The 6,937-nt window shown below is 40.4% G+C and overlaps 1 long non-coding RNA gene across 5 annotated transcripts in view; it reads left to right on the top strand.

Annotated features, from left to right (window-relative positions):
• The first annotated feature begins 17 nt into the window (after positions 1 to 17).
• The window catches only part of LOC146768377 (uncharacterized), a 95,385-nt gene continuing 88,465 nt past the window's right edge, over positions 18 to 6,937 (top strand). For all 5 annotated transcript variants that reach the window (XR_014952889.1, XR_014952893.1, XR_014952891.1 and 2 more), the window contains exon 1: positions 18 to 409. This is a non-coding gene — a long non-coding RNA (uncharacterized LOC146768377). The remainder of the gene's footprint in view (positions 410 to 6,937) is intronic.

Raw genomic sequence — 6,937 nt, 5'->3', positions numbered from 1 at the left:
CCGGGAGCGCCGGGCCCGGCTTCCCCAGGGCTCCCAAAGTTTGCGGCTTGTTTGCCCCGCTGCCGCCGAGGAAGGCGAGCCGGAGCGTGCAGGAGGCGCGCAGGGCTGCGACAACAAACTGATGCTTTCAGGAGTAATTGACGGGGGGCAGCGCAGTCTTACGGGAAAATAAAACTGTGGGCGTTTTTAGGACAACCTTCCCTGTAATCCTCATTTTTTATACGCTCCTAGCTATATCCTTCCTACTCTTATCTGGCAGAGATCTTTCCTGGATACACCTCGTTAACTGATGCTTACGAAGACGTAACTGATTCTTCATGATGGCGAAACAATTAAACGTGCTTTCTTGTACATCCTCTCTGCTGAGGCAGTTACCTGGTTAATCTTTCCAGGGTCACACTCAGTTGTGGTAAGTAACTTCAGAACCTGCTGGTTATGATATTTTTTGTGATACTATTGAAGTCGGAGAGGGGAACCAGCCTTAAGGGAGTCTTTCCAATCACCGTTATTGCATGTTGTAGCAAAGGACAATAAGTAATCCATTGTCAGTTGCAGCACTTATAATTTCCATGGCTGTCGTGAGGGGAAGAGCTTTACCTCAAAAGTTTTTTTGAAATGATAAATATCTGTTTGTGTTATTTACTTGGAATATACCATTTTATGGAGTTTGCTGATACCCCTGCATAAAAATAGTTGTCTTAATTTAAACAAAGCAAAAGGCATAAACAAGACAATATATGTGAAATGCACAGTATTAAGGGCTTTTTTATGCCTTCTCTGTTCTATCACTGAGTCACTATGCTGGACTGACCACTTTGTAGCTACACAGAACTATGCATGTCCACACAGCACTGCACACTGACATCCTGTGAGGATCTTTTTCAGGGTCTAGAAGACAGAGGTGTATTTTGGCCCAGGTTTAATAGCTGTTGTAGCTACTGCAGCTAACATTAATAGAAGTACTGCGAAATTTTCTTTTAGCTATTCCTGTTTGAGATAAATGAGAAAGAACATGTCTCAGAGAGCATTCATATTGCAACCCTTTAAATTTGGTGATTTACGAGTAGATTCTGCTTTCAGAGGTATATTAAATTTCCTAGACTGATGGTCAAGTATTTCTTTACATTAAAAGGCAGTAAGAGAAGAACCATGATTTACAACTTTCTTCTCAATCTACAGGTTGCTTTGTGGAATTCTGAAACAGTTTTTTGTTGCCAATCCAGCACACTGTTAATGAGATAATAGTATATATATATATATATAATATATATATATATATATATATATAAATATATATATATATAACTATTTACCAACTTTAAATGCTGATATGGTGGAGTAAAAACATAAATTAATTTCTTTTGAAAAATACTTAGCATTGATTTTCCCTTTGAAGTCACATGTTCTTACAGGAGAAATGAATAGAACAATCTTTTCCCAGAGCTCAATAGCACAGGACCTCTTGTGCAAATTATCTTGCCAGGGCTTAGATGTCTGTTCTTAAGTTGCTTACAGCTTAAGAATGGGCCAGCTACATGTCTTGGACATCCTACAAGAACCTCAGCTATCATAAAAGGTTGTTTGTTGTTTCTTTTCTCTTTAAGTTGGCTGCCTTGTATGAAAAACTTCTATTATCCCTATTTTAGGAAAATAATTTGCCTGCTGTTACAAAAAGAATGTCAAACAGTATAAATTTTGTTTTAAAACAGCTAGTAAGTGTGTCAGAAACCACTGAGGCTGAATTTCTTTCTGTTTTTCCTTCACTTTAACCTGGCAGCTACACACTCCTCCTCCCATAACCAGGCTGCAGTTCTGTCCCTAAAATCAGTTTGCACAGGAAGATCTATTGAGCATTAGATCTTTGTTTTCCCGGTGGGGACAGCAGCAATTCAGAGTTCTCTGACACCGCAGAACAAAGAGAAAGTTAATCTTTGCTTTTCAAACCATAAAAGCAGCTGAGCCCTTCTTGGTGCCTGGTGAGAAAAGTGGCTTTCAAGGTAGGAGGCATGCACCAGGCTGCTGTTTTCTCAAAGTACAGACGTCTTAAAAAAAGTACAAAAGTCTCAATTCTCTTGATAAACTTTTAACAGCAATTAATTATCATCTAAAACAGCCTAACATTTGTCAGTAGGGAGAGTGTTTGCTCTCAGGAATAATAGTTGTAAGCACAGGTGTTCTAGAAAGTTACTATTCCACCCTTGCCATAGTATCTGGATCTTGGTGACTCCCTTGAAACCTTGCCTTGCCCCCAGCTCTGCCTGCTGCTCCCTATTCATGCTGACTAATCTTCCTCACAGCAGTGCCAGGAAACTTCTGGCTTCCCTGGGGTGGAGGGCAAGGACATGCTTGATCAGACCACCAGAGTCCACCCCTGCTTCTTACAAAAGCAAGGTTAACTTTACAACAATTGTGGTTTTTTGCTTTTGTTTTTTAGAACAATACAGTTTCTTCTTTTTGACAAGTGATTCAACCAAATAAAACAAGTCCAGTACCTAGCAAGTGGTGTTAAGATGGAAAAGCCAGTGTATATGCTCAGTAATGAAATGTTGAAATTCATTTATATTCACATGAAGCTACTATAAAAATATTTTGCATTCTTTGAGATTGTCATTAACATTTTCTGCATTGTTTAAGGATTCTTTGCTGCACTGTGGTTGCAGATGGCACTCATTTTTTGGGAAGAGATCCCAGTAGAAGCAGTGTATCAGGGCATTGCATGGATATATCAAAATAACATTTATTTATTCAAAATAGGTAATGGATAATGCATAATATGTAAAAAATACACATCACAGAAGGTTTCTAACCCCCAGACAGCTCTTGAGACCAGAGCAATTGCAATAGGTACAGTCATCAGCTTTGAAGTGCTCACCTGGCCATGCACCTGCATTTTTTTTTTGAGAGCAAAAATGCTCTAACTGAGGAGAGTAGATTAGCATCAGGATTTGATACTTTAAGCAAACACTTGGCATTCTGAAAATGGAGTCATTGTTGTTCCTGTGTGGGTTAAATATATTTTTGATTCTCCATGCCTCCTGTCATGAACCTTAAACAAATTCAAGCAGCACTAATCCCCGCCACTTTCTTTTGCATTACCTCCTCTCTCTCACTTAACTGCTTTCTCCTTATCTTTCCCTGTTCTGCTCTTTCTCTTATATGCAATTGTTTTTTTTCCTGGTATGGCTAGGTTGTTTAACTTTTCAGGTGCCAGGTGCAGCTGTGGATATGAGTAAGCCTGCTGAGCTGCGAGCCGTGGGATTGGCAGAACTGTGAAACAGCCAGGCCTTGCCCTGAACACAGGCATTTTGTTACTGCCAGCGTGTTATATTGTCTTTTATGTGTATGTGAAACAAGGCGTGGCAGACTAACTCTTTCGTTGCTTTCCTCCGTGTAGCAACTGGCACTTCTCTGAAATTACCTGTAGACTTTTTTCAAGGCTTGCTTTCTGGGAGAATTCATGACGGAGAGCATTTAGGTAGATACAAATAAACGACTGCTCTGCTGTGCAGCCAGTAGAATAGAATAAAATAGAATAGAATAGCTCAGCTGGAAGAGACCTACAACAATTAGTCAGTCCAACTGCCTGAGCACTTCAGGGCTGACCAAAAGCAACAGCATGCCATTAAGGGCACAATTGAAAAGCCTCTTAACTATTGATTGCTTGGGGCATCAACCAGCTCTCTGGGAATCCGGTTCCAGTGTTTGAACAGCCTCTCATTAAAAAAAAAAAAAATGCTTGCTGAAGTGCAGTTTGAGACTCCCCTTGTGCAACTTTGAGCTATTCCTACGTGTCCTGTCACTGGATACCAGGGAGAACACTGTCCCTCTCAACACCTCCCTCTCCACTTCTCCTCTTTAAAAGGCTGTAGGAAGCAACAAGGTGGCCCCTTAGCCTTCTTCTCTCCAAGCTAGATAAATCCATAATCCTCAGGCACTTCTCATAGAACATGCCTTCCAGCCCTTTCACCAGCTTTGTTGCTCTCCTCCGGACACGTTAAAGGACCTTCACATCCTTCTTGACTTTGTGGGGCCACTGCTCACAGTGCTCCAAGTGAGGCCATACCAACACAGAACACAAAATAATAATTTCCTTTTAAGACTGACTGGGTGTGCCGTGTTTGATGTATCCCAGTCTGGAGGTTGCCCTCTGGGCTGGCAGAGCAATGCTGACTCCTACTGAGCCTCCTGCTGGCCAACACCCCCAGATGACCCTCTGCAGGCTGCTCTGCCACCACTCCTTTCCCATGTTATACTTGTGTTTTGTGTAAGTGGAAATATTAGCTTCCTTTTGGTCTGTGAATTTTTATCTAGTGCTGAACAGCTGAACTGTATTCAACAGAAAGATAATTTTGAAAAGTTGCACCTTGGAAAAAATCTCTGATGACTCACTCTAATCTGTCAAGACCAGTATTAGCTGCAATGGTACGGTGTAAGTTTCCAGGGACTGTAGATTCAGGAATGTGACATTCCCAGTCTCAGAAGAAAAAGAGTATTATTCTATTTGTTTTTTCTGTCACAACTGAGGTATATGAGCTAATAAATGTAAAACTGCTGTGTGTGCCTCTACACTGCGTCAGTAGGTAACCTTAGAAGGGGCTGGTTCAGCAAAAAGAGAGAGCTTAATTTTAAAACTGAAGAACAATGCAGGCAGGAAACCAGATATCAACTGACCTGAAATTTAGGCTGGAAATTGGAGGAATGGTGGAGTTTGGAGTGTCTTGGTTGGAAATTCGGAGATAAGAGCTCAATAGATTTGAATATGGATTCTATAATGTGTTTGCCAGTTGTCAATGGACTGGTGGTGACAACAGAAAGTCACTTCAAATTTTTTTATGGAGTCATAGCATGGTTTGGGTTGAAAGGGACATTTAAAGGTCACTTAACCCAATGCAATGAAGCGGAACATCTTCAACTAGATCGGGCTATAATAAAAAAATATACTTAATAATTCCAAATTAACTAAAAAGACCCTCGAGATGCAATATATATACTTATTCTCTAATTTTTGAAGTCTTTGATATATGAAGTGAGATGTGCGCTCAGGAGTAGTCACGTGATTCATGCTAAAATAGATAAAGCGGTCAGTCTGAAGATAAAAGGGAATCTTGATTCCCATGTCCTTACAGGCTCCAAGAAACTTCAGCAAGGCAGTAATCACAAGCCCAGGAGACTGGATTTGATAATCTTTTAAGAGGCTTCCAAACGAATCCATTCTATGATTCCATGCTTTTCAAAAGGTACATTAGGAAAAATGTAGGTGCTCTCTGCATTTACAAAGAATGACAAATTGCAAAAAATGAAGATTTAAGTAAGCTACCAGCTGAACTTTCCAGTAGGAATAAAAGGACAACTGGGAGCCTGTTGAATACTCCTTACTGGAAATTCTTAGGGTTAAGATGGCCATTTGTCAGGAAAGATAGTGCTAGAATTAATCTGTTGAATCTCTACTGTTCCCTTTTGCATTAGGCAAGTTTGACTGAATAAAACATAAACAAGTTAGATAGGACAGTGAACTCCAGTCCTTTAAAGCACTGGGCTTTCCTATTCAGTATCTCCTGGTGACATGAAAGGAGCTGCTGATGTAGTCAGGCTGATTACTAGTGATTGGGGATGTAGAATCACAGAATCTTAAGACCTTAAAGATGTAGTTTCAACCTCCCTGGATGGCATGACTTGCAGAGAGATCTAGATAGCTTGGAGCATTGGGCAGTGGTTGATGGGATGAAATTTAATAAGCTGAAATGCTGGATTCTGCACCTAGGATGAAGTAAACCTGGGCACAAGTATAAACTGGGAGAGGAAAGACCAGAGAGCAGCCCTGTAGAAAGAGACAGGGACATTGTCCACTAGATCAGGTTACTCAAAGCCCCATCCAGCCTGGCCTTGAACACTTCCAGGGAGGGGGCATAGTGTTTCAGCAATCTCACAGTAAAGATTTTCTTCCCAATATCTACTCCAAACCCTCTTTTTTAAAGCCATTCTCCACTGTCTATCACTACATGCCCTTGTAAAAAGTCCCACTCCAGCTCTCTTCTAGGCCCTCTTAAATACTGAAAGACTGCTGTAAACTCTGACCTTATAACTTTGTGTGCACTTGATTTTTCTTGTAATTACTTGAATGGATAGTGCTGTGGTCTAAAGCACTTTCCAGAATTAGACTTTCCCCCCACCCCTTTTCCCCTTTTGTCCCAGTTTAGTTTGTATTTGTTGACCTGTTTCACACGAATTTCTCCAGTCGCTTTCTAAGGCTCTTGGTGCACCTACAGATTATCATGGTGTCTTTTATTCAGAAATATATTAAATAAGAAAGTCACAAAGATAAAAGTCAGATGTACATACCCAGAAACAACAAAAGAAAATCATTACTTTCCTACTAGTACTTATAAATTTTGCATGTCCAATAGCTGTTATTTTGCTATTTATATTCAAACATTTGATCTAGAGTGGATTTTACAGTCAAATAGCATTCATATCATATCATTCAGCATCAAAGACTCCAGATGTCCGTCCCTCTGCATATGTGCTTCAGGCACATAGCTAACAAAGTAAATACTTTGGGGATTACCAAAACACCTTAACACCTGAGCATCTTGCAGTCATTGATGAATTTCTAATCATATTCCTAAGGGGAAGACATTAAGTTGCAAATCCCCTTTTCAAAGACAGAAAAATTGAACAACTTACCAAGATCCTATAAGCAATCCTGGGGAGCCTTTGTCTCTTGAGTCCTGTTTTGGTGTCACAATTCGCCTCCCTGACAGCCTGAGCCTGCAGTGACTGGCAGAGGAACAGACCCTCACCTAGATCTTTGGTACTGGATCACTGTAAAATCAAAGCCTGCAGGTAACAAATTACCATTTGTTTTACCTAGATTTTGACTGGCTTAAAACCAATCCTTAATTAAGGAGCTGGAAGGAAGCCTGTAATAATATTTGGT

Source organism: Lonchura striata, chromosome 2 (assembly GCF_050655825.1).
Source record: "Lonchura striata isolate lonStrDom1 chromosome 2, ASM5065582v1, whole genome shotgun sequence".
Classification (NCBI taxonomy): Eukaryota; Metazoa; Chordata; class Aves; order Passeriformes; family Estrildidae; genus Lonchura; species Lonchura striata.
The sequence above is the reverse complement of the archived record's forward strand: the minus strand, read 5'-3'. Positions and strand labels throughout refer to the sequence as shown.